This window comes from Myotis yumanensis, unplaced genomic scaffold (genome assembly GCF_028538775.1).
Source record: "Myotis yumanensis isolate MYYU_CA2020_CCGP unplaced genomic scaffold, mMyoYum1.0.hap1 SCAF_23, whole genome shotgun sequence".
NCBI lineage: Eukaryota > Metazoa > Chordata > Mammalia > Chiroptera > Vespertilionidae > Myotis > Myotis yumanensis.
The window spans coordinates 14509998-14537930 of record NW_027223774.1 but is presented as its reverse complement, the minus strand read 5'-3'; the positions used below and the strand labels follow the sequence as shown (position 1 = coordinate 14537930).

Below are 27933 nucleotides of genomic sequence, written 5' to 3'. Positions count from 1 at the left end.
CAGCACTAAAATTCACTTTGAGTCTGGGGGTACATACAAAGCAGAGCAAAAACTTTATTAGAAATGTCAAACACATCCATAGGAACTCTCTGTTCTTCAATTCTCCACCTGCTCATCAACTCATGACCAGCAGTCGGAGGCTCCCAGTCCAAAGAGGTGTCCTTGACTCCAGACAGATGTCTCCCAAGGAACACTGTGGAGTGATAATAGCAATAGCAGCAGCAATAGCCCAAACCTCCCAACTGAAATGGGAAGCCAATTGGTGGCCCCATTTCCAACCTTTCGGGATTGAATGAGAAAATTGGAATGGACACATTTCCTTTACCCACATGGGTCCACTTGTGAATATCCCAGACATCAGCTCACAATGAGGTACAGATGTACTGCCTTTGATCTCCAAAGTTGAGTCGATGTCTCCTATAGAACAAGGAAGGATGAGGAGACACACAGATGTTTTAGAAAACCAGAGAGAAATCCAGTCCCTCCTCATTCCTGGATCTCTTAGTGTCAGAACCTCTTGGGATCCACTCAGATGTCTAGTTTTCCAGTCTCTGAAACCATCAGATGTTCAGTTTATCTCCAGAAACCAGAAGTTTTCCTTGATAGCATTGAGTTGTACCAATGCGACAGGAAAGAGAAGGCACACTCGAACAGGCCCCAAAAGCTAAACAGGTTGGACAGTGGAAGGTTGTTGATATATTGGGAACTGAAGGGGGAAAAAGAGGAACAATTTAAGAGTATGTCCTGCTTTTGCAGTTCTCTCCTTGCTGCCTTGTCTTCCCCAAGTCTTTTGTGTTGATACCACTCTAACCAAGGCCTATTACTGCCACCTCCCCACTCTTTCCCAACTGATTTTCTTGGCTGTCAGAACCCCAACCAACATGACTTTCAAACTCTGTGCTTAGTTCCATCTATGATCATTGTCTAGAACAGCGGTTTTCAACCTTCCTAATGCCATGACCCTTTAATACATTTCATGTTGTGGTGATTCCCAATTTCATTGTTACAAATTAAACATAATTAAAGCACAGTGGTTAATGACAAAAACAATATGTCATAATACATGTGTTTTCTGAAGGCCCTATGCGACCCCTGTGAAAGGGTCGTTCGACCCCCAAAGGGGTCTAGACCCACAGGTTGGGAACTGGTGGTCTAGAAGGAGAAAGAGATGTAAATATTTCAATACAACTCAGTAGGCACTGTGTCTTAGGTATAAGAGCAAAAAATTAAAGGAAGACCCAACTACCTAAACAAATTTTGTGTTTTTAGGGAGTGGATATCTGAGTTGAGATGATGAATAGAGGTTAGCTTTGTGAAAATGCAGGGTTTGATGGGGTAGCAAAGGAAACAGTAAGGAGAAAGGCCTGGAGTTGTGAGCCAACTTGGTGAATATGGGGAACTGTAAGAAATTGTAGTGTTGATATTTAATTGTGAGGCACTGGTAGGGCTGGACTGGCTTTTATAACCGTGTGCATTCTGATTGGCCAGATCCATTGTCAACTATTTTGAATACCAGCCTCAGCTACAACACAACAGATAAGAGAGGGAAGAGAAGGAAGTGAGCTGAAAAGATAGGCCAAATGGGGGAAGCAGACTGTGATCAGGTGGCAGCCAGGAAGCGATAATTGTTAGGTTAACACCATCACCTTGTTCAGAAATCTTCACGGACATCTTGTTTAATGACACAAAACCCAATGTCTATCCCAGCCTTCCCTGATATCCCTCTCTTCTGAGCAGCATTGAGACCCTGAGGTAACAATTTAGAAAAAGAAAGATAAGCAAAAGGTCTGAGGTCCTTTTGTGTGTGGCCTGCTTGGGCCTAAGCCACGTACGAACACAAAAAGAGGTGTCGGGTGGGTGGGTAGGTAGGTAGATGCCAGGGGCACACTGTGGAGAGCATACAATGGTATAACCACTATGCTGGACCCCAGAAACGAGTACACAACAATGCTGAATGGGAACCGCATTGGAAAATACACAAGCGATGATAAGCTGTGGAGAGAAAAGGACAAGAAGGAGGAAGACCTCCATTGCCTTCCAGGGTGCCTGTGTTTCTCTCTCCCCTCCCGATGTACCTGGGATCACCTCTGGATTCCATATCTCAGGGATGTTCTTCTGTTGTTGCAGAAGGAGTGTTCACAGAAACTGCGGTAGGAGACCACCATTATGCCAGGCGTTGGGGAGTGCTGGACGAACATTATTGCAGGTATCTCTTCGGTGCTGCCTCCCTTTGTGGCCAGAAGTGCCCTCTTGGCCCCTGTTAGGAGCGCAGAGAGAAGGAAGGGGGATAGCGGGCATCATGTTTGGCCCCAGGGAGAGGGGAACAGCACTGACATGGATGCCATCACCTTCGTCCCACACAACCTGCCCGGCCTTTCTCGATTTACTGAATTTGACCATCATCAGGGATTCCTGGCACAGTGCCCCATTGTCACAAGTCTCAACTCTCAATCCCGTGGGCCAGACCCCAGCAGCAAGCTAACCTACCAGTTGGAGCATCTGCCCTGGTGGTCAATGCACATCATAGCCAGCGTATGCATATCATTTGCATATTATGTTTTGATTGGTTGACTGGACAATTGGACACTTAGCATATTGGGCTTTTATTATATAGGATGGTGAACTGTTAGTACTTCCACTAGGACTGTGTGAGATTCTTTGAGGTCAAATTCTTACCAGAATGATGGGCACTGTGTTAATATTACAGCTCACGCCTGGTGGATGTGGCTCAGTGGTTGAGCATGGACCTATGAACAAGGAGGTCACGGTCGGATTCCGGTTCAGGGCATATGCCCTGGTTTTAGGCTTGACCCCCACTGGGGGGCATGCAGGAGACAGCCTGATTGATGATTCTCGCTCCTGGTTCATAGGTCGACACTCAACCTATGATGAGGCAGAGGGGAGGAGAGAGAGAAGTCAGTTTATTCCTTTTTCTCTTTTCAGTGTGGGGTCTGGGAGCAGAAACAACGAGTCACAACAGACTTCTAAGAGGAGGGTGGAAGTCTGCAGGTTGCCAGAGAAGTGAACCATTGACTCCACTACTTTTTTAAATAAAATTTTATTTATTGAGAGGGGCGGGGGGATTTGTGGTTCCACTTATTTATGCAGTCATTGGTTGAGTCTTTTATCTGCCCTTGGGGTATGAGGAAAGTGCTCTACCTATTGAGCTACCAACCTGGCCAGGACTGACCCCACTCTTTCCATAGTCCTAGTAGGATTGTGAAGGAAATAGCCATGTTGTTCTGGTCACATCATTGGTGAGGGAGGGACACCACACCTTACATAGTATGAGATGACCACACGCAAGGCACCCACCACTGCACAGACCAGATGGACAGCAGTATCTAATCACATATATTTACAGCCCAGGGGAGGAGGCCATCGCACCCCACCCAGGCCCACCTGGGGTGCACTCAGGAGCAGAGCGAGTAAGCTGGGGCTGGAGGAGGCAGGCTTGGAGCAACAAGGGAGGAGTTGTGCCCGATTCTCTTAGCTTGATAGGAAATGATGAAAATTCGTGAGGGTGATGCAGGAAGTAAATAGATTAACCCAAGGAGAGATGCCTAGGGCTTTGTGGTTAGTATTAAGAACCTTCAATGCCTGGAAGAGAAAAAACATAATGTCCATCTCTCCTCCTGACTGAATAATGATGCAGATCTTGGGACCCAGTGTAAGTACCCAAGAAACTTCCCTTTAGTCTTGTTTTACATCTTGCTTTATCAAAGTATAATTTACATATCACAAAATTCACCTGTTTATGCATACAGAACATTGTAGAAAGAAATGGAAAATGACCTAAATCAGTGGAAAGATATCCATGTCTGTGGTGAGGAGACAACACTGTTAAGATGCCAGTACCCTTAAAATGCCAGATGCCCTTTCCTCTCTTTTCCTTCTAGTACTTCCATTATGTGTAAGTTGTTCTGTTGATGGTGTCCCACAAGTCTTTGAGATTCTGTTCATTTTTCTTCCTTCTCCTTTTCAGATTGGATACTTTTATTCACTTACCAAATTTGCCAACTTTTTTTTTTTTTTGCAAGTTCAGATCTGCTTTTGAGTCTCTCCAGTGAGTTTTTAATTTTCATCATCCTACTTTTAAACTCCAAAGTTTCCATTTGGACCTTTGAACATTTTTTTATCTTCACCTAGAGATATGTTTATTGATTTTAGAGAGAAAGGGAGAGAGAGAGAGAGAGAGAGAGAGAGAGAGAGAGAGAGAGAGAGAGATTAATGTGAGAACATCAAACATAGATCGAATCCGCAACCTGGGTATGTGCCCTGATCGGAAATCAAACCTGCCACTTCTCGGTGTAGGGGACAATGGCCCAACCAACTGAGCCACACTGGCCAGGGAGCTTTTAATTCTTAACATATGTTTTCTGGTTTGAATCTGGTAACAAAACTATGGATTCAAATTAGCGGTATTTTCATTTCATAGATGACAAGACAGGGCCAGAGCAGTTTAAATCTTTCCGCAAAGTTGTCCTAGCCAGAAAATGCAAGAAGCAAGCCTGGATTCTAAGTCCTGTCCAGGCTGAAAAAGGAGGACCCCCCTCCTCACAGGGCACAGGGAGAGACCCCCCATAAAGCCAAGGGAGGGGATACCATGTGGGCCTCTGTCAAGTCCGCTGTAAAATGGGAAACCACCTTTAGGAACGGCTTCCCAGTTTTTTATTTTCATTCATTTATTTATTGTGGACACATTTTATAAGATTTTATTTGAGCCGAATTAACAACATATGCTGTGGAGTAGAGATCGCAAATGTTTCCACCTCCCAGTTTTTTTGAACAGCTTTGTAGTAAGAAAATTCACCTGTCACACAATTTATTGTTTTAAGGTGTACAATTCAATGGTCTTTGGTCTATTCATAGTTGTGCAGTCATCATCACAATCAATTTTAGAACTGCTCCATTAGCTGCAAGAGAAAGCCAGTGCCCATCATTAGTTCTCCATTTCCCACCTTCCAGGCTTTGGCAAGCACTGATCAACTTTGTCTTTATAGACTTGCCTGTTTTGGACATTTTATGTAAATGGAATCATAGCACATGTTGTATTGGTGCCTGTTTTCTTTCACTTAGCATGATGTCTTCAGGTTTATTCATGTGGCATGTATGATTATGTCATTTAAAATATATTTTATTGATTTTTTAGAGAGAGAGAGAGAGAGAGAGAGAGAGAGAGAGAAAAGGAGAGAATGAGAGAAATATTAATATGAGAGAGAAACACCCATTGGCTGCCTGCTGCACGCTCCTTACTGGGGATTGAACCTGCAACTTGGGCATGTGCCCTGACTGGGAATCGCACCAGCAACCCTTAGATGCATGGATGATTCCAAAACCAACTGAGCCATACTGGCCAAGGCATTTTATTCTTTTTATTTTTATAAATAATATATTTTTATTTATTTGAGAGAGAAAGGGAGAGGGAGAGAGAAATATAAAAATCAATGGTTATAGAGACTCCTTGATCGGCTGCATCCTCTATACCTCCTACTGGGGATCGAGCCAGCAACCCGGGCCTGTGCCCTGACTGGGAATGAAACCGTGACCTCCTGGTTCATACATAGATGCTCAACCACTGAGCCATGCCAGCCAGGCTCTTTTAAATTTTTAAATTGTGGAATAATATTCCATATTATGGATATACCATTTTAAATTTTCCCATCAGATCTCCCCAGTTCCTGGCACAGAGTTCCTAAATACCTGGGAATGCTCTGGGTGATGGGAATATGTTTTGTTTTACTCAGTGACTCTTGGTGGCTCCTGAGAGAGGAATGGTCACCAGAAAGACCAAGCCATGATTAGAGGCTGGGAATCTTCAGCCCCAACCCCAAACTCCAGGAAGGGGAGAGGACCTGGAAATGGAATGTATGATGGATCATGCCTATATATGGTTTAGCCTCCATAAAAGTCCCAGAAGTACAGGGTTTGGGGAGCTTCTGGGTGGTGAACATATGTTAGGGTTGGGAGAATATCTCGCTGGGAGAGGGCATGGAAGCCCCGCACTTTCTCTCATAAAACCCATGTCTTCCATTTGGATGTTTGTCTGTATCCTTTATCCTATCTTTTTTTTTAATTTATTTTCTATTTTTGTTGTTGTTGTTAATCTTCACCCGAGGATAGTTTCCCATTGATTTACAGGGAGAGTGGAAGCGAGTGGGAAAGACAGAAACATCGATGTGAGAGAAACACATCAATTTGTTGCCTCCTGATGGAACCCTGTTAGGACTCAGGCTGGGGAGAAGCCTGCAACCAAGGTACGTGTCCTTGACCAGAATTAAACCTGGGACCCTTTGGTTTGTAGGCTAATTCTCTATCCACTGAGCCAAACAGGCTAGGGCTATCATATCCTTTTTATAATAAACTGGTACATGTAAGTAAACTGCTTCCCCAAGTTATGTGAGCTGCTCTAGTAAATAACTTAAACCCAACCAGGGCTCATGGGAGCCTCTGATTTATAGCCTATTGGCCAGAAGCACAGGTGACCACCTGCACTTGTGATTGGCATCTGAAGTCTTGAGGAACTGAGCCCTTAACCTGTGGAATCTGATACTATGTCCAGGTAGCTAGTGTCAGACTGGAGTTAAATTAAAGGACACCCAGCCAGTGTTATAGAATTATTTGGTATGAGAAAACCTTTACAGTTGTGGTGTCAAAAGTGCTCAGTGGTCCTAACCAGTTTGGCTCAGTGGATAGAGCATTGGCCTGAGGACTGAAGGGAGAGGGATAGAGAGTTAGAAACATCGATGAGAGAGAAACATCGATAAGCTGCCTCCTGCACACCATCCCCATTCGGAGGTGTGAAGAGGCAGCTTATCGATGTTTCTCTCTCATCGATGTTTCTAACTCTCTATCCCTCTCCCTTCCTCTCTGTAAAAAATCAATAAAATATATTAATTTTTTTTAAAAAGTGCTGAGTGGGGCCCTAACCGGTTTGGCTCAGGGCATAGAGCCTCGGCCTGAGGATTGAAGGGTCCCAGGTTCTATTCCAGTCAAGGGCATGTAAATTGGTTGCGGGCACATCCCCAATAGCGAGTGTGCAGGAGGCAGCTGATCGATGTTTCTCTCTCATCATCAATGTTTCTAACTCTCTATCCCTCTCCCTTCCTCTCTGTAAAAAATCAATAAAATATATATTTTTTTAAAAGTGCTGAGTGAGGTAATTGCGTGAGAATAAGAGAGAAGCACAAGAGGAAAACAGTTTTTCTACTAACCTGAGTAAATACTTGGGGTTATATAGTAAGTCTACTTTTATCTTTCTTTTTTACTTTTTAAAATTTTTTTATTAATTTTAGAGAAAGGAAGGGAGAGGAAGAGAGAGAAAGAAACACAAATGCTCAGAGAGAATCATTGATCGGCTGCCTCCTGCACGCTCCACACTGGGGATTGAACCTGCAACCCGGGCTTGTTCCTTGACCAGGAATCAAACCATTACGTCCTGGTTCATAGGTTGATGCTCAACCTCTGAGCCACGCCAGCTGGGCTAGGTCTTCTTTATAATCTTTCAACCATTTTCTGTAGTTTGCAGAGTAGATTTTTAAATTTCTTTTGCTAAGTCCATTCCTAAGTATTTTATTCTTTGTTCACTATGGTAAACAAATGGCCCATGGATTCACACCAGGGTGAGGTAGCTTTCACAGAGTTCCTGCTGACAGTAGAGTCGCCACACCAGCTCAAAGCTCTGAATATATAGAACTCACATTGCCCTGAGAGAAAGGGATTGTGATGTGCATTTTGCAAGTGATGAGACTGAGGCTCAGAGGAAGGGAAGTATTTCATAACAAGTAAATGAGGGCTCCAGGCCTTTCTGGTCTAGAAAATGAGCAGTGTTTCCAGTGTTACTTGAACTTTGAGCCAGGGTAGGGACGCCTTTAGGAAGAGATAAATATGGTCACGTGTGAATGTGGCAGGGAAACTCCCACTCTGAAAATGTCCCCGAGGCTGGGTGGTTTTATTTAGTTAGTTATTAGAAAATGTTTCTTGGTTAATCCCCACGCAAGGATATTTTTCCATTGATTTTTAGAGAGAGTGGAAGGGAGAGGGAAAGACAGAGAGAGAAACATTGATGTGAGAGACACATCGATTGGCTGCCTCCCACACATGTCCGACCAGGGCTGGGTATCAAGCCTGCAATGGAGGTATGTGCTCTTGTCCAGATTGAACCCGAGACCCTTCAGGCCCCGGGCCCCCGCTCTACCCACTGAGCCAAACCATGTAGGGCAGCTGGGTGTTTTAACTCACCCTTCGCCTTTGAGGAGTTCCCTGAGCCTCATTTTCCTCCGAAATGGAGAGTTGCATGGCTGTCTTCTCACACTTCTCTGAGACTCTGACAGGAGAGCTGGTTGGGCTTCTGATGAGGAGTCTACAGTCAAGAAATAAAATGGATTCTGATTTGTTTTGTTTTAACTTATTTTACCTATTCTTTTTTAGTATTTTTTAAAATATACTTTATTGATTTTAGAGAGGAAGGGAGAGGGAGAGCGAGAGAAACCTCAATGAGGAGAGAGAATCACTAATTGGCTGCCTCTTGCACGCCCCCTAATGGGGATCGAGCCTGCATCCTGGGCATATGTCCTGACTGGGATTCAAACTGTGATCTCCTGGTTCACAGGTTAATTCTCAACGACTGAGCTATCCTGGCGGGGCCATTTTAGTATTTTTTTAATCTTTAATTTCTTTATTGGTTAAGGTATTACAAATGTGTCCTCATCTCCCCTTTAATCCACAGCCCCCCACTCATGCTCTCATCCCCCTGTTGTCTTTGTCTATTGGTTTGGCTTATATGTATGCACACAAGTTTTTTGGTTGATCTCCCGGCCTTACCCCCACCTTCCCCTACTTTCCCTCTGGGGATTGACAGTCTGATCGCTGCTTCTCTGTCTTGGTCTGTTCCTGTTCATCAGTCTACGTTGTTCTCTATATTCCACAAATGAGTGAGATCATGTGGTATTTATCCTAATCTGACTGGCTTATTTCACTTAGAATAATGCTCTCCAGTTCCATCCATGCTGTTGCAAATGGCAAGAATTCCTTCTTTTTTACAGCAGCATAGTATTCCATTGTGTAGCTGTACCACTGTTTTTTAATCCACTCATCTGCTGTTAGGCACTTACGCTGTTTCCAAATCTTAGCTATGGTGAATTGTGCTGCTATGAACATAGTGGTGCATATATCCTTTCTGATCAGTCTTTCTAGCTTCTTTGGATATATTCCTCGAAGTGGGATCACTGGTTCAAATGGGAGTTCCATTTTTAGTTTTTTGAGGAAATTCCATACTGTTCTCCACAGTGGCTGCACCAATCTGCATTCCCACGACCAGTGCAAAAGGGTTCCTTTTTCTTCACATCCTCTCCAACACTTGTTGTTTGTTGATTTGTTGATGATAGCCATTCTGACATGTGTGAGATGATACCGCATTGTTGTTTTGATTTGCATCTCTTGTATAATTAGTGACTTTGAGCATGTTTTCATATGTCTTTCGGCTCTATATGTCCTCTTTCAAAAAGTGTCTATTTAGGGCGGTGGCCCATTTTTTGATTGATTTGATTTTTTGATTTGATTGTTTATCTTCCTTTTGTTAAGTTGTAAGAGTTCCCTGTAATTGTTGGAGATTAAACCCTTATCGGTGATAATATTGGCAAATATGTTCTCCCATGCAGTGGGCTTTCTTGTTGTTTTGTTGATGGTTTCCTTGGCTGTGCAAAAGCTCTTTATTTTGATGTAGTCCCATTTGTTTATATTCTCTTTAGTTTCCATTGCCCTAGGAGCAGTATCAGTGAAGAAATTCCTTCAGCATATGTTTGTGATTTCACCGCCTGTGGATTCCTCTAGTATTTTTATCATTTCCCGTCTTATGTTTAAGTCCTTTATCCATTTTAGTTTATATTTGTGTATGGTGTGAGGAGGTGTTCTAGTTTCATCTTTTTGCATTTATCTGTTCAATTTTCCCAATACCATTTATTGAAGAGACTATCTTGACTCCATTGTATGCTCTTGCCTCCTTTGTCAAATATTGATTGGGCATAGTGGGTTGGGTCAATTTCTGGGTTCTCTATTCTATTTCATTGATTTATATGTCTGTTCTTGTGCCACTATAGATTGCTTTGGGTAGTATGGACATTTTTATGATGTTGATTCTACCAATCCATGAACACAGTATGTTCTTCCATCTGTTTATGTCTTCCTCTAACTCTTTTTTCTGTGACCTGTAGATTTTCGCATATAAGTCTTTTACCTCCTTAGTCAGATATAAGTATTGCTACCTCAGCTTTTTTTTTTTTTTCATTTTCTTTTGCCTGGAAGATATTTTTCTATCCCTTCACTTTCAGTCTGTGTGAGTCCCTTGTCCTGAGGTGGGTCTCTTGGAGACAGCATATATGTGGGTCATGTCCTTTTATCCAAGCTCTTTTAAGAACAGTGGCTTTGTAATACAGCTTAATATCTGGTATTGAGATCCCACCTACTTTGTTCTTCTTTCTTAGGATTGCTGCAGCTATTCGAGGTCTTTTTAAAATCCAGATGAATTTTTGGAATGTCCATTCTAGATCTGTGAAATATGCTGTTGGTATTTTAATGGGGATTTCATTGAATCTATAGATTGCTTTGCGTAGTATGAACATTTTTATGATGTTGATTCTACCAATCCATGAACACGGTATGTTCTTCCATTTGTTTATGTCTTCCTCTAACTCTTTTTTCAGCGTCCTATAGCTATTCGCATATAAGTCTTTTACCTCCTTAGTTAAGTTTATTCCTAGGTACCTTAATTTTTTTGGTGCGATGGTACATAGGATTGCTTTTTTAGTCTCTCTTTCTGTAAGTTCACCATTGGTGTAAGAAATGCCATAGATTTCTTGGCATTAATTTCGTATCCTGCTACATTGCCAAATTTATTTATTAAGTCTAATAATTTTTTTGATGGAGTCTTTAGGGTTCTCTATGTACAGTATCATGTCGTCTTCAAATAAGGAGAGTTTTACTTCTTCTTTTCCAATTTGGATGCCTTTTATTTCTTCTTCTTGTCTGATCGCAAAGGCTAGTACTTCCAGTACTATGTTGAACAGGGTGGTGAGAGGGGGCATCCCTGTATTGTTCCTGTTCTTAGGGGGAATGGTTTTAGTTTTTGTTCATTGAGTATTATGTTTGCTGTGGGTTTGTCATATATGGCTTTTTATTATGTTGAGGTATGATCCTTCTATTCCTACCTTGCTGAGAGTTTTTATCAAAAATGTGTGTTGGATTTTGTCAAATGATTTTTCTGCATCAATTGATATGACTATGTGATTTTTATCTCTCAATTTGTTTATGTGATGTATCATGTTTATTGATTTGCGAATATTGTACCATCCTCACATCCCCGGGATAAATCCTTCTTGGTCATGGTGTATGATCTTTCTGATATATTGCTGGATCTGATTTGCTAGAATTTCGTTGAGTATTTTGGCATCTATGTTCATGAGGGATATTAGCCAAAATTCTCTTTCACTGTGTTGTCTTTATCTGGTTTTGGTATTAGGGTGATGCTGGCTTCATAGAATAAGCTTGGAAGTGTTCCTTCCTCTTGAATTTTTTGGAATACTCTAAGGAGGATAGGTTTTAGTTCTCCCTTGAATGTTTGGTAAAACTCCCCTGTGAAGTCGTCTGGCCCTGGACTTTTGTTTGCTGGGAGCTTTTTGATGACTGCTTTAATTTCTTCCATAGTTGTTGGCCTATTGAGATTTTTAGAATCTTCCTGATTGAGTTTTGGAAGGTGGAATCTTTCTAGGAATATGTTCATTTCCTCCAGGTTGTCTAGTTTGTTGGAGTAGAGTTGTTCATAGTATTTTTTAACAATTCTTTGAATTTCTGTGGGATCTGTTGTTATTTCACCTCTTTCATTTCTGATTTTATTTATTTGGGTCCTCTCACTTTGCTTCTTGGTGAGCCTGGCTAAGGGTTCATCAATCGTGTTTATCCTTTCAAAAAACCAGCTTTTGGTTTCATTGATCTTTTGTATTATCTTCTTGGTCTCTATATCATTTATTTCTGCTCTGATCTTTATTATCTCCTTCCTTCTACTTACTCTGGGCTTTTCTTGTTACTCTCTTTCTAATTCTTTGAGTTGTCGAGTTAGATGATTTACTACCATTTTTTCTTGTTTATTTGAGGTGGGCCTGTAGAGCTATAAACTTTCCTCTCAGGACTGCTTTCATTATGTCCCATAGATTTTGGATTGTTGTGCTTTTATTGTCATTAGTTTCCAGGGTGTTTTTAATTTTTTCTTTAATCTCATTGGTAATCCAATCATTATTTACTAGCATGCTATTCAGCTTCCAATTATTTGAGTTTTTTGGATTGTTTTTATTGTAGTTTATTTCTAATATTATGCCATTGTGATCTGAGAAGATGCTTGGTATGATTTCAATCTTCTTGAATTTGGAGAGACTTTGTTTGTGACACAATATGTGGTCTATTTTTGAATGTGTATTATGAGCCCTTGAGTAGAATGTATATTCGGTGGCTTTGGGGTGAAGCGTTCTGAAGATGTCAATTAAGTCCATCTGATCTAGTGAGTCATTTAGGATTGCTGTTTCTTTGCTGATTTTTTGTCTAGAGAATTTATCCAGTGATGTCAGTGGTGCATTAAAGTCCCTTACTATGATTGTATTGTTGTTGATCTCTCCGTTGATATCTTCCAGGAGTTTTTTTATGTATTTGGTTGCTCCTGCACTGGGTGCATATACACTTATCAGGGTTATATGCTCTTGTTGTATCGATCCATTTAGTATTATGAAGTGGCCTTCCTTATCTCTTGTTATGGCCTTCACTTTGAGGTCTACTTTGTCAGATATAAGTATTGCTACCCCAGCTTTTTTTTTTTCATTTTCATTTGCCTGAAAGATATTTTTCCATCCCTTCACTTTCAGTCTGTGTGAGTCTCTTGTCCTGAGGTGGGTCTCTTGTAGACAGCATATATATGGGTCATGTCTTTTTATCCAATCAGCCACTCGATATCTTTTGATTGGAGCATTAATCTGTTTACATTTAAAGTTATTATTGAAAGTACTTGTTTGTAGTCATTTCTATTTTTGTGCCTGTGTTCTCTCTTAACTTTTTTATTTCTTATTTTTACAGCATTCCCTTTAGCATTTCTTGCATTGCTGGCTTGGTAGTGATAAACTCCCTTAGCCTTCTTTTGTCAGGCAAGCTCCTGATTCCCCCTTCAATTTTGATTGATAGTCTTGCTGGGTAGAGTATTCTTGGATTCAGTCCTTTGCTTTGCAACACTTTGTATACCTCCTTCCATTCCCTTCCAGCTTGATGTGTTTCTGTTGAGAAATCACTTGATAATCTAATGGGGGGTCCTTTTTAGGTAACTGTCTGTCTCACTCTTGCAGCCTTTAAGATTCTCTCTTTGTCATGAATATTTGCCATCGTTATTATGACGTGTCTTGGTGTGGGTCTTTTGGGATTTATCTTGTTTGGGACTCTCCGTACTTGTGTAACTTTTTTCTTCTTCATATCTGGGAATTTTCTATCATTATTTATTCAAATAGATTTTCTAATCCTTGGTGCTCTTCTTGTCCTTCTGGCAGCCCTATTATTCATATGTTGCTTCATTTCATGTTGTCCCAAAGCTCCCTTAGGCTCTCCTCCTGCTTTTTAATTTTTTTCTGCAGTTTCTGTTCAGATTGAGCTTGTTTCTCTACCTTATCTTCTAACTCACAAATTCGGTCCTCTGCATCTTCTAGTCTACTGTTGAAACCATCCATGGTATTTTTGATTGTAGCTATATCACTTTTCATTTCTTCTTGATTCTTTCATAGGTTGTTGATTTTCTCATCCATGCAGTGAATGAATTGTACAGCCATCACTCTAAATTCTTTTTCTGTCATGTAGCATGCTTCAATTTCACTAATTTATGTTCTTGGTCACTCCTTATTTTCTTCCCCCTGGGGATTGTGTCATCTCCCCATTCTGACTTTCTCCACAAGGTTCAAACGTCAAGTTGCGTGGGCCTGGGCCGTGTGCCATGGGAGCTTCGCCCCACCCTAGTGTCACTGAAGATCTCGACACTAAGATGTGTGGTTGTCGTGGGTTGGTGGGAACCAGGCTCACTCAGAGTCAGCATTACCAGCGCTCAGTGTGGCCTTTGTGCGCACTTAGAATCAGGGACCTCACCTACACCGTGCTGAACCCGAGACCCCCCTGGAGTGGGTTGAAAATCAGAGCCCCATATCGTGTTGTAGGAGTCAGAGTTCCCCAAGAGTCCAGTATCAGAGTCTCTGTTGCTTCGCTCAGCCTCACATTGAGAATCAGGGTCTCTGTGTGTGCATACAACAAGAATTGGAATCACTGGCTCTTAGTCTGAATGCACTGGGAATCAGGAATCCCAGGTGCAGGTGATAAGAAACAGAGTCAAGTCACAGGTGCTTAGTGCTACCTCCTCCCCACAGAATTGGGGGTCCCAGAGCCTGTGCTGCAGGGAACAAGTTCCCAAAGTTTGCGTATTCCCAAGCTAAGATTCCTGTAGCAGCACTGAGGCCCGAGCAAGCCGTGGGTCTATCAGTTACTATGGCACTGTCTGCCAGCCTATGGGGAGGGGGATGGGCTCTGTAACTCACAGAAATCTGCCGCCTGGATGTCTGGCTTCTTGATATCTGTGGGTCTGTAGCTGTGGTCACAAGCCTCTGTCCCCAGTGTCTGCAGGGTCCTGGTTTGCGTCTGAGACCAGACTGGGTGGTGCTGAGACCAAGATGCTGGTCTCAAGCAGCTCTGTTTCTCAAGATGGCGTGGTCTCTGTGCCCGCACTGGCCTCCCAAGAGTGTCTGCACTGGGAGCTTGGCTCTGCCTGCTAAGACTGCCCGGTTTGGCAGCCCCTTAGAAGACCTGCAGAATCTAACTGTCCCTAGCTCATACACACACACACCACACACGTGCACACACTCCTCTATCACTCCCTTGCTGTCTCACACTCTCTCCATCCCTACCTTCCTGCCAGTCACCATCTTCGAATCTTTACTATTTTTTTAATTAAAATTTTCTAAATATTGACATTATTACAGGAGTCCCCCTCCCCTTTTTGCCCACCTCCACCCTCCTGCTTCCATGGCCTTTACCAAGTTCTTGTCCATATCCATGGGGTTGAACACCCTGTGAGAGCAGTTGGTCCTTTTCATCTTTCCGTCTCCCTTTTGCCTGGTCATGAAACACTAAAACAAAGGGATTTTACAAACATCTCTGCCTTCTTTTAAATGCATTTTAAGCTACTGAAACTCAGGGACATGAAGCCATGAGCCAATGTCCTGTGGTTTCAGCTGAGAGATAATCTTGAACTTTATGCTCTCAGGCTTAGGAACACACATGCAGGGCTCTGGGGAGGTTGATTCTTATCCGGTTGCAGGGGGTGGTGTGAGGGAAGCATGTTATATAAGAAGGTGACAGAGTCTGACGTTCATCAGTCACGGGAAGGCCAGCAGCCATGGTACCGAACATGGGAATTTTTCTCATGTGCACTGGTGCCTATGTATTTCTCCAAGTGGGCCATGTGAACGCAGGTAAGGGAGGAGAGAGGGTCTGGGACTGGGGTGGAAGAAAGTGCACCAGAAATGGGTTAAATAGTAAAATTAATAATAATCTATACTAATAAAAAGATAATATGCTAATTAGATCTGGAGACCTTCTGCGGGACCTTCCCGACATCCTTCCAGACAAAGCCATGGTGGCAGAGCCCAGGCAGAGGCGGTTAGGGGTGATCAGGCTGGAGGAGTGGGGAGGGCAGTTGAGGGCGAGCATGTCGGCAGGGCGGGGCAGTTGGGAGCAATCTGGCCAGCAGGGGGCGGTCAGTTAGGGGTGAGCAAGCCAGTGGGGTTGGGGGCAGTTGGGTGTGAGCAGGCCGGGAGAGGGGATTTGGGGGTGAGTAGGCCGGCAGTGGGAGCAGTTGGGTACAAGCACCATCAGCAGGGAGTCAGTTGAGGGCAATCAGGCCAGCAGGATGGGAAGTTGGGGATGATCAGGTCAGCAATGGGGGGCAGTTAGGAGTGATCAGGCCGACAGACAGAGTGGTTAGGGGCCATTAGGCATGCAGACAGGTGAGTGTTTAGGAACCAGTGGTCCTGGATTGCGAGTGGGATTTCCAACTGCCGTGTGGGATCAAGTTTAAACCGCCAGTCAGACACCCCCCAAGGGGTCCCAGATTGGAGAGAGTGCAGGCCAGGTTGAACGACACCCCCTGTGCCATGCACGAATTTTGTGCAGTGGGCCACTAGTATTAATAATAATCCTATTTAATAAAAGTCTAGTGACCATAATGGCAGAACGACTAGAACATCTGCTCAACCAGTCAATATGAGGTGCACTGACCACCTCTCAGTCCCTTTCTCCGGCCAGCAGGCCCCAGTCACCGATGGTGAACAGGAACCTGGGGTGGGTGGCGGGGGATGCGTGTGGCACCAAGCCAACGTCACCACCTGGCCGGTTGCCCGACACAAAGAAGGTGACCAGTGGCAGGGGTGGGGCCGACAAGTTAGCAGGAACAGCCGAACTCTCGGTCCCTACCCTGGCTGGATTGAGAACGGGGAACTGGGGTGGGTTGTGGCAGGGGGCGGGGCTGGCTGCCAGCAGCCAGGGAAGATGGCCATGATCACAGGCTAGGCCTGGGGACTCTACCCATGCACGATTTCGTGAACCAGGCCTCTAGTAAATAATAATAATGTTCTTGAGTGTGCCTCAAAGGCCAAACACTGTGGGGGGTATTTTAATCTTTACCTGAGTATATGTTTTTATTGATCTTAGAGTGAGAGGAAGAGAAAGAGAGAGAGAGTGAGAGACAGAGAAACATTCATTGGTTGCCTTCTGTATGGGCCCCAACTGGGTACTAAACCGACTACCTATATATGTGCCCTGACTGAGAATTGAACCCTTGACCCTTTGGTGCATGGGACAATGCTCCAACTAACTGAGCCACATTGCCCAGGGTGGCCAAATTCTATTAAGAACTTGTTTTTTTAAAACAAGTTTCTGAAGTGTAAGCCTAATCAGTCTTACTCAAAAGCTCATAGTATTATTAACTATCGATCCCCATAACAGCTGCCTCATTCCTAAATTTGCTTTCCAGTATTCCAGATATAAGCCCCTCCCTTCACACAAGGTTTCATATATTGTTCACAGTGAGTTATTGATGTAAATAGGGGTACATGTTTGGGATAACAGAGAAGCCATGTTGTCAGGGCACATGCACCATTAATGTTGGTATGGGTTGAGTCTTATTTGGCTATTTAACCCTAAGTTGTCCGTATGATTGCAATAAGAAAGTGCAAGATTCTTACTTATCTGGTATGTCTTGCAGCCTTCTACTGTACTCGTTTCTATTGGAATGGTCTTCAAACTGTGAAGATAATACAGTGTTGCTAACCATAGTCACTATGTTGTAGAGCACATCCACAGGGCTTATACTTGGTGTTCTTACCACAGTACAAAATTATAATGTTTTAATGTGAAAAAAGTTAGAGGGGCAGAGCATTTGTGCCATCAAATGGACTCAGACCATCCCCACCCATCTCTCTTCTCCTCCATCCATCTCCTCTCCCCCTGTATTTTTTCCATCTCAGTTGCAGCCTGGGACCCTCTGTCCTCTGCAATTATTTCAGAGTAGTGGCCTGGTGCACGAATTCATGCACATTGAAAGGAAATTAATTAGCAATTAATTTTGCTATTTGCCCTTTCTGTATAATAGAAGTATCAACCAAATTCACGATTAAAAATGACAGATGGAGCCGAACCGGTTTGGCTCAGTGGATAGAGCGTCGGCCTGCGGACTGAAGGGTCCCGGGTTCGATTCCGGTCAAGGGCATGTACCTTGGTTGCGAGCACATCCCCGGTGGGGGGCGTGCAGGAGGCAGCTGATGGATCTTTCTCCCTCATCAATGTTTCTAACTCTCTATCCCTCTCCCTTCCTCTCTGTGAAAAAACAATAAAATATATTTTTAAAAAAAATGACAGATGGAAACACAAGAGTGTGAGTGACGCCAGCAAGAGCTTTATATGTATTGCATATGCATTGGCCAACTTAGCCTTTCATGTATATAGAATAAACTTGCTTAATTAGACCTGCTTTCTGATTTAGCTAAACTTTTTTTCCAGCCCAGTGAAGCACCCCAACTTCTCTTTTAGGTAATTGTCACCAACACAGCAGTAAATATCAACACGAAGCAGATAATTATTGTAGATCACGCAGGGAAAACAAAGGGTGAAATATTTAACTGCAGGAGTGTTTGACTATATTCTGCGCAGTGAGAAAACATGAAGTCATTTTGAAAGTCCACCATTTCTTACTTCTTTTCAGTTGGGTCACGTTTCTAAGCTTTCTAAATCTCCATTTTCTGGCTAATGAAAAGAAAATAGGATTCCACTGAGTCTCCTATCTACCTACTCCAGGACTTCTGTGGGGATCAAATGAGATGAGGCACGTGAAAACGCTTCACAGACATTTGATTACAGTGTACAGTGTTTCCACCTGGCCATAAAGCAAGTCGTGTTCCTGGGCTGAAGAAACAGTAAGGAGGCTAGTCATCGCTAGGGTGAGAAAGCCAGGCCTAGCTATGTGACATCATTACCCGGTGCCCACAATGAGCATTTCAGGGCTGGGCTGGGCTGTGGGCTGCATGTTTGCCATGGGGTCTCGGCAGCATCAGCTGCAATTTGGTGGGCTGTCCCTCCAGGGTGGCAGCGGAGCCTGTGTTCCACTTGGGGGGAGCCAAGTGTTGATTTGTGGGCGCCAGGTCCATGGTGCCATTTCTCTGTGTGTCACAGCAACTCCTGCATTGAGCGTCTGCCCCTTGGTGTTTGGTGCGTGTCACAGCAACCCGTCGAATGGAGGGAAGGACACGTATATTAGCCATATATATACTAGAGGCCCAGTGCATGACATTCATGCATGAGGTGGGGAGGTCCCTCAGTCTGGCATACACCCTCTACAATAGGGACCCCTCAGGGGATGTCCTGCTGGTTTAGGCCCAATCTGCAGCAGAAGGGGCATAAACCTGCAGTCGGACATCCCTCTCACAATCTGGGACCCCTGGCTCCTAACCACTCTCCTTCCTACCTGATCACACCTAATTACTTGCCTACCTAATTTCTCCTAACTGCTTGCCATCACCCCTAACTGCCTCTGCTTGCCTTACTGATCACCCCTAACCACTCTGCCTACCTGCCTGATGCCCCTAACTGCTCACCTGCCTTCCTGATCGCCTCTAAAGGCTCGCCTGCCTGCCTGATCACCCCTGACCATTCTAGCTGCCTACTTGATTGCCACTAACTGCTCGCCTGCCTGCCTGATTGCCCCTAGATGCCTTTGATTCAGCCCCTGCCATGGCAGCTTCTTCCGATGTATGTCCAGTATGACATCCGGAAGTTCATTCAGGTGTCCGTCCTAATTAGCATATGATGCCTTTATTATTATAGATAAGTAATGTTGGAAAATAATGAAAACAAAAACAACAATCAAATCAAACAAACTAATGTTATGTGGCAACCGTGATCAGCAGACTTCAAAGGTATTTTACATGCATGGGCTAAGTCTCCCCTCTCAGTAATGGGAGGGGCAGGTGGACCCTTCCCCTTCCACTCCCCCCAAGTGTCTAGTCATTAAGGTCAAGCCTCTTCTTAATGTGTTTTTAATGATTTTTTTCTTTTTAGAGAGAGAGAGAGATGGAGATGGAGATGGAGAGAGATAGAACATCGATTAGAGAGAAACATCAGCATCAATCAGCTGCCTCCTGCACGCCCTCTGCTGGGGATAGAACCTGAAACCCAGGCATGTGCCCTGACTGGGAATGGACCCGGTGACTTCCTGGTGAATGGGTCAGCACTCAACCTATGAACCATACTGGCCAGGCAAAGCTCTGTTCTTACCTGTGTCTCTGAGCCACAGCTTGACAACTGGAGGCAAAGACAGTGGAGGGCTTTTCTCAGAAGGCCCCCTCTGCTTTACAAAAAGGGCACTGGGAGAGGGTTAGTAGACCCTGGCCTTCATGGCTTGCTTCTCCCAACATGGAAAATCTTCACTACAAACAAGCTGGAGCCAAAGTGACAGAGAGCCCAGTATTCTGGGCCTGTTATCCCTGGGTGGAGCCTGGTACCAAATAGTGATATCTGAGTGGAGGGAAAAGTCCCCTAACCTGTCAATCACACCGCCCTGAAATTACGCTCTGACACCTGGACCTGCGAGCTTGAGTAAGGCTGGCAGCCTTTCCCCCTGGAAGTGATGCTACCTGTAGTTCTTGCTGGGAGACTGAAAAGGGGGAACCTATCTTTTTGTCTCTGCCCACTCATAGTTACTTTCCTCATACAGAGATGGGATGGGGGGTAGGCATGGGGGGAAGGGGTCGTAGGGCAGATGGCACAGATCTGCTGTTCTTACTGATACTTAGTATATGTTCTTGAATAAATGTTTCCTTATAATCCATTTACAGTAAAGTGACAAGCTTCTTTCTTGCTTCTCTGGGAACACAAGAGATTTTCTAAGTTCCTTAATTAGATAATCCTTATGATGACTCCATTTAAGTTATAGTCTCAATTACTGACCCCAACATTATATAGGCCATGAGTGGTGACTTCACTAGTGACTAAAAGCTCCCACAGCCACTGTTACATCTCTCCCTGGGCTGCTCAGGCCCCAGAACACAGGTTAGGCTCCGGCTTCCAGGTCCTTTATTTCTGGCACCTGTGAATTTGTGTCTCATTTGCACCCAACTATTAACTGAAAGACTTTTCTACAATATATGCCTTTTGAAAAGTGTCTGAGAGCCAAGTATGCGTCAGTGTGTGCACTTAGGACTGATGCCAGGAGAAACAACACAGTCCATCTTGTCTTGCCAAAGATTAGAGTCCCCCAGGGAGATGGGCAGTTGAGTTGCAAGTAGAGAGTGAAAGCCTGGGAGAACATGACCAGAGATCCTTCTACATGAGGAGTCAGAGAATATCTCCAGAAAGAAATAACATTTTAGTGAAGTCAGGAAAGACAAACTGTCTATGGCAGGCATCAGCCCTCTCTGGCCTCAGTGCCCCTCCTGCCCCAGCGACCTCCCCACACCTTTGCCATTCAATCAAGCCCACAGAAAAGACAGCTATGATGTGTGCTGATGCTTCAGGGTCTGGAGGAGGAGAGGGCCGGATGTGAAGATCCTGTGTGATCCAGCTGGTCATGCAGACCGCCTCCCACCTGAAAGATGGTTTCTTTCAGGAAAAGACAACAAAGTCACACCTGCAGAGAAAGCGGTTTATTGCCAGGCAAGGGGCACTCAAGTTGCAGGGAAAGAATGTCACCTCTGTCACTCAGAGTATGCCCTCCATGCTTGCGATGTCTTGGTTTTCTGCCCTTCAGGTTCAAAGGCTTCACTGAATCCATGGCTGTGGGTAGGGTCACTCTACAGACATGAAGCACAGTCTTGATGTCAATGTGAATGAGTTCTATTGATTTCTTCCAATTAGTCCCCTGGAGTGTTTCTTTTCTCCATTTGTCCCTGTTCTCCCCCAGCGCTACTCTAGCTCTCTCACGCTCCCTCAAAAGACTGTGCATTGCACTCTCTCTTCCCCTCCTGCCTTCTCTCCCTCTACCTTCTCTTACCCCTAATCCTCCCCAATCCTTCTTTCCATGTCTTATCTGCAAACTCTGTTTCTTCTTCCTTTTCTAAATCTCCTCTCTCCGTTGTTTGCATTCTGTCTTTGTCTTTTACTCTTTTCATTTTTGCTCCTTTTTTTCTCCTGCTCAAACCTCTGCTCCTTGCCTTTCCTCCTGTCCCCTTCCTCTCCCCTCACCCCTTCAGGTCTCCTCTGTCCTCTCCACATCACCTGACTCCTTTTCTCTATCCAGACTGTCCTTCCCTACTCATCCCTGTCTTTTCTCCTCCTCCCCAGACGCTCTTACCCTGTGTTACTATTAGGAGCAGTCCCTCCAAGCTCCATCCTTGTCGTAGTTGGCAGTGACTGAGCACCAGTTTCTCATTAAACCCCCATCGGTTGTGCAGCTGTGATACAATTTGTTCTTATAGGTAAAGGGGAAGAAACATGGGGTACGGTCTGAAAAGCAGAACAAAAAGATTTAGAAAATTAGCTGTGGTGAGGTTATGTTAGTCTTAGCAAGAGAAAGAGGGTATGAATGTAACACCGGGGGATGGGTGAGGAGATGATTGAGGCTTCCACCTGGGAGTCAATTATGGAAATCCCCCACATGCTCCTCACATGAGGAAAGGCAGCATGCTTACCATCCTTTGTGCAATATTTCCATTTCCCTGAATATTTTTCTTCTAGAGAACACCAACGGTAAAAAGCGTTCTGGAGAGTGCAATCAAAATACGTCTTGCCTTGATAGGTAAACGGGAAAACACAGGCATCCACTGAAAAATGAAGCAGGCATTGTTCTCCTCACAGCTCTTAGGCATCATGAGCTCTGCAGTGATTCTGGTGACATTTCTGTTCAAACCAACCCACCCCAATGAAGGGCCTGCGTGTCCATAGCCCCCTGCTAAGCACCAGGGGTGTCCAGATCCTTATGGCCTGGTGCCTGTCTGTGACAGTTGTAATGTCCCGTGACTTTATTTACCCAGAGACATTTATTTCTAGTGGGAATGGAGTTCCAGGAGACAGAGAAGCATACCAGACCACAAGCAGCCTGATTTAGGATTATACTTTCTTTTAATCCTTACCGGAGGATATGTTTTTACTGATTTTTAGACACAGAAGAAGAGAGGGAGAGAGAGACAAAGATAAACATCCCTCAGTTGCCTCCGATACATGTCCTGACCGGGGATCAAACCTGCAACTTATAAGTATGTGCCCTGACACCAAATCGAACCCACAACCTGTTGCTGATCCTCCAAACGACTGAGTCACCCGGCCAGGGCTAGGATCATAATTCTTTATACCCTGCAAATTTGTTGTGTCTGGAGCTTCTGCTTCACCCAATTCAACACCAAAAATCTAAGTCCCTGTCACATCTATGAACACAGGTGATGTCTTCTTATTATCATTAATAATCTGCCTCACACCATTCAGAAGCCCAATAACAAGCCACATTCACAGGGTAACAAAATGAGTTTCAGCGTGCACTGATTTTGGCACTTGAATAGATTGAAGAGGGAAACTATGGAAACCAGAGAGGGCTTCGTGGACAAGGCATCTTTGGCTTGAATGAATTCTCTCAGCTGCATCACTGAATTTACTGGTGGCAAAGCTCGCTCTCTGCAACTCATGTGCCTATTTCTGTTTGAATAACCTCTGCCCCCACCCAGTCCTGCCTGTGCTTCTTGGACAGGCTCCCTGAGTAGAACACCATCCCTTGGAATGAGGCCTGATCCTGAGACTCCAGCCCCACTATCTACCAGTGGCTTGACCTTAATGACTAGACACCTAGGTGGAGGGGGAGGGAGGGTGCCCCTCCGATTACTGACAGGGCAGACTTAGCCCATGCATGCAAAATACCTTTGAAGAATGCTTATCGCTCTTGCCACCTAACATTAGTATGTTTGATTTGATTGATGTTTTTGTTTTCATTATTTTCCAACATTGCTTATCCTATCTAATAAAAGAGAAACATGGTAATTAGCCGTACGGCCGCTACCCTTCCCATTGGCTAATCAGGGCGATATGCAAATTAACTGCCAGCCAAGATGGCGGCCTTCAGCCAGGCAGCTTAAAGCTAACCAGAGGCTTGCTTGCTTCAGTGACGGAGGACTCCAACGTTCCCCGCCTGCCGCTGCCGGCCTCTGAGCTTGCAGTTTGAAACATTGTAACAAATATAGAGGCTAAACAAAATCCCAGTAACCTGTTTTCAGTCAGCTGGGATCTCAGAGCTGGAGTCGCAACAAAGTTTCGAATACAAAAGGTAAATAAAAGCCAGAAACCTGCTTTCAGCAGCTGAGCCTCAGAGAGAAAGCCGGCTCTCAGCTCCAGTGACAGCCATAGAAGGTAAATAAATGCCAGAATTAAAAAAAAGAAAAAAAGGAGAGGTTTGGAGCTTCAGTCGCCCACCCGCCTGAAAACAGCCCTCAGCCCCTCACCCAGACTGGCCAGGCACCCCAGTGGGGACCCCCACCCTGAAGCAACAAGATGGCGGCTAATTTGTATACTGAAGGCAGGCGGCAGCAGGCAAGGCTGTCTGCAGTCTGGGACCCGGATCTGTGACATTGCCAGGCGGGGGGCAGCGCTTGAGGCTGTCCGCAGTCCAGGACTCGGATCTGTGACCTTGCCAGGCGGGGGGCAGTGCTTGAGGCTGTCCACTGTCCCGGGACCCAGATCCATGACCTGGTGGGCAGGGGGGCAGCACAGGAGGCTGTCTGCAGTCCGGGACCCGAATCTGTGACCCTGCTGGGTGGGGGTCAGTGCTTGAGGCTGTCCACGGGACCAAAACATGGATCTGTGACCCTGTCGGGCGGGGGGCAGTGCTTGAGGTTATGCACGGTCCCAGGACTCAGATCCGTGACCCTTCATGGCGGGGAGGCACCATCAGCACCCAGGAGTGACTGCGCAAGATCCGACTCCTGGCCCAGAAGGTGCAGGATCGCAGGGATAGCCACCGTGGCAGGCCAGACTGACGTCCCCCTGGCCGCACCACGGGGGTTTGTGGATCTGCAAAGCCAGAGGCCTCTGGTGTGCACATCCCCCCCTGGCATGCGAACATCCCCCAGCACACTGTCACCCTCCTGCGCCTGCAAGAGTTGCAAACCAAGGCGTGCACAAGTTCCCCCCGCCTCTACACCGCACTTCCATCAACCCAGCATGCCTAACACCCCCACAGGATGTGCATACATCCCCTCTGATGAGCTCATGTCCTTTGGAGGGTGTCTGGGTGTTCTGGGTGCTGAGAGTGGGCACCTGTGAGATGACAGTGAGAGGGCAGAGTGGTGATGCCCTGTTCCCATGGAGGCCAGTGCAGCTATGAGATCACCTCTGGGGAGTTAATGCAGGTGCTGAGGCAGGAGCAGGTGCAGACAGACACACCTGGTGGGATCAGGCAGCCCTCTCTGAGGTGCCTTCAGTCAGCATTCAAGATCAAGAGCCCAGAGGCAGAGAGGAATTCCATCCTCTCAGTGAAACAGTGGGATAGTCGGGGCGACTGTAGAGGAGGAATGTGCACTTTGGGTGCCAGCACCCATGAGTGAAGGCTGCCCTGACTGAGCCTTGCTTGCTTGGGGCCTAGCACACTCCTGCCGGGCAATAGGTGACAGGACGTGCTTTTCCCAATTAATGAGAGAAAACATTGATTTTCCTGCTCCCACGAAGGTGGAAAGTGAAGTGGGGAGACATGTGGGGAATGAGCAAGGTTCCCTGTCTGGGGGTTCCAAATCTGCTGTTGGTTTCTTTCACCACTGACTAGAGATATACAGGGTGTCCCCCCAAAATGTATACACACTTTGAATATCTACTAATTCCAATGGTTTTAAGCATAAGAAAGGAACAACAATGGAGCTGTTATCTGTTAAAACTGTGGGCACAAACAGGTAGTTGGACATTCCCTGAGGGGTCTCAGATTGGGGAGGGTGAAGGCCAGACTGAGGGGCCCCTTCTTCCCCCCCCCCCACCCTAGTGCATGAATTTCATGCACTGGGCTACTAGTCTATAATAATAAAAGCGAAATGTGCTAATTAGACTGGACAGCTGAACGACCTTCCGGGCGTCATTCCAGATGTCCATACGGATGAAGCCACCGTGGTAGGGGCCGTGGCAAAGGCAGTTAGAGGCAACCAGGCAGGCAGGCGAACAGTCAGGGGAAATCAAGGAGGTAGGCTGAAGGATTAGGGGCGATCAGGCAGGCAGGTGAGTGGTTGGGGCTATCAGGCAGGCAAGTGAGCTATTAGGGGCGATCAGGAAAGCAGGTGAGCAGTTAGGGGCATCAGGCAAATAGGCAGAGTGGTTAGGGGCGATCAGTCAGGCAAGCAGAGGCCGTTAGGGGTGATGGCGAGCAGTTAGGGGCTATCAGGCAGGCAAGCAGTTAGGAGCAATCAGGCAGGCAGGTGAGCGGTTAGGGGCCAGTCGTCCCAAATTGAGAGAGGGATATCCAACTGCCAGCTTAGGCCTGATCTGCTGCTGATCGGGCTTAAACCATCAGGACATCCCCTGAGGGGTCCCGGATTGTGAGAGTGTGCAGGCCGGGCTGAGGGACCTCCCCACACCGTGCATGAATGTCATGCACTGGGCCTCTAGTATATATATGGCTAATATGCTAAGTGTCCTTCCCTCCATTAGACAGGTTGCTATGACACTCACCAACCACCAGGGGGCTGACACTCAATGCAGGAGTTGCTGTGACACACAGAGTAACGGCACCATGGACCTGGCGCCCACAAAGCAACATTTGGCTTCCCCCAAGTGGAACACCCTGGGCAATGTGGCTCATTTGGTTGGAGCATTGTCCCATGCACCAAGGGGTCAAGGGTTCGATTCCCTTTCAGGGCATATATGTAGGTAGTGGGTTTAATGCCCAGTTGGGGCCCGTACAGAAGGCAACCAATCAATGTTTCTCTCTTGCATCAATGTTTCTCCCTCTCTCTCTCTCTCCCTTCTTCTCTCTCTCTCACATTAATAACAACATATCCTCAGGTGAGGATTAACAAAACAGTGTTTGGCCCTTGAGACACACTCAAAAACATTATTATTTACTAGAGGCCCAACCCACGAAATTGTGTGCGGATATGATCCCCAGGTCTAGCCTGTGATCAGGGCCATTTTCCCTAGTTTTGGCAGCCGGGCCCACACACCAACACCACCCACGCCACTTCCCCATTCATCATCCAGCAATGGGAGCCTGACGGCCCCAAAAGGGACTGAGATGTCAGTCATTCCCGCCCACTTGCCAGCCCCATCCCTGCTGCTGGTCACCCTCTGTATGTGGGGCAGACAGTGGGGCAGGGGTCTTGGCCTGGTGCCACCCACATGCCCCACCACCCACCCCAGGTCCCCATTTGCCATCAGTGACCAGAGCCTGTTGGCCAGATAAAAGGGACTGAGAGGTGGTCAGTGCACCTCATAATGACTGGTTGAACAGTTGTTCTGGTCATTCTGCCATTATGGTCGCTGGGTTTTTATTATATAGAATTATTATTAATACTAGTGGCCCGGTGCACAAAATTCATGCACGAGGGGTGTCATTCAACCCTGCCTGTACCCTCTCCAATCTGGGACCCCTTGGGGGATGTCCAACTGCCGGTTTAGGCCCAATCGAACATCCACCTCGCAATCCGGGACCACTGGCTCCTAACCGCTAACCTGCCTGCCTGCCTAATTGCCCCTAACCACTCTGCCGGCTGACCTGATGGCCCCTAACTGCCCTCCACTGCCAATCTGATCTCCCCCAACTGCCCCCCGCCAGCCTGCTCGCCCCCAATTGTCCCCCCTGCCTGCCAGCCTGATTGCCCCCAACTGCCCCCCCCTACCAGCCTGATCTCCACCAGATGACCCTCCTCTTCTGGCCAGCTTGTCCCCAACTGCACCCCCCACCCCATTGGCCTGATCACCCCTATCCACCTCTCCCTTGGCTCCGCCACCATGACTTTGTCCAGAAAGATGTCTGGAAGGTCTCCCAATCTAATTAGCATATTACCCTTTTATTAGTTTAGATTATTATTAATTTTACCATTAATCCATTTTTGGTGCACTTTCTTCCACCCCAGTCCAAGCCCCTCTCCCCTCTCTTACCTGCATTCACATGGCCCACTTGGTGAAATACATAGGCACCAATGCAGATGAGAAAGATTCCCACGTTCGGTACCATGGCTGCTGGCCTTCCCGTGACTGATGAACGTCAGCCTCTGTCGCCTTCTTATATAACATGCTTCCCTCACACCACCCCCTGCAACCGGATAAGAATCAACCTCCTCAGGGCCGTGCATGTGTGTTCCTAAGCCTGAGAGCATAAAGTTCAAGATTATCTCTCAGCTGAAACCACAGGACATTGGCTCA

The 27933-nt window shown here is 45.8% G+C and overlaps 1 pseudogene; it reads right to left on the bottom strand.

Moving 5' to 3' along the window:
- Positions 1–120: 120 nt before the first annotated feature.
- On the bottom strand, positions 121–27745 carry LOC138999837 (testis-expressed protein 101-like; annotated as a pseudogene).
- Positions 27746–27933: the final 188 nt, after the last annotated feature.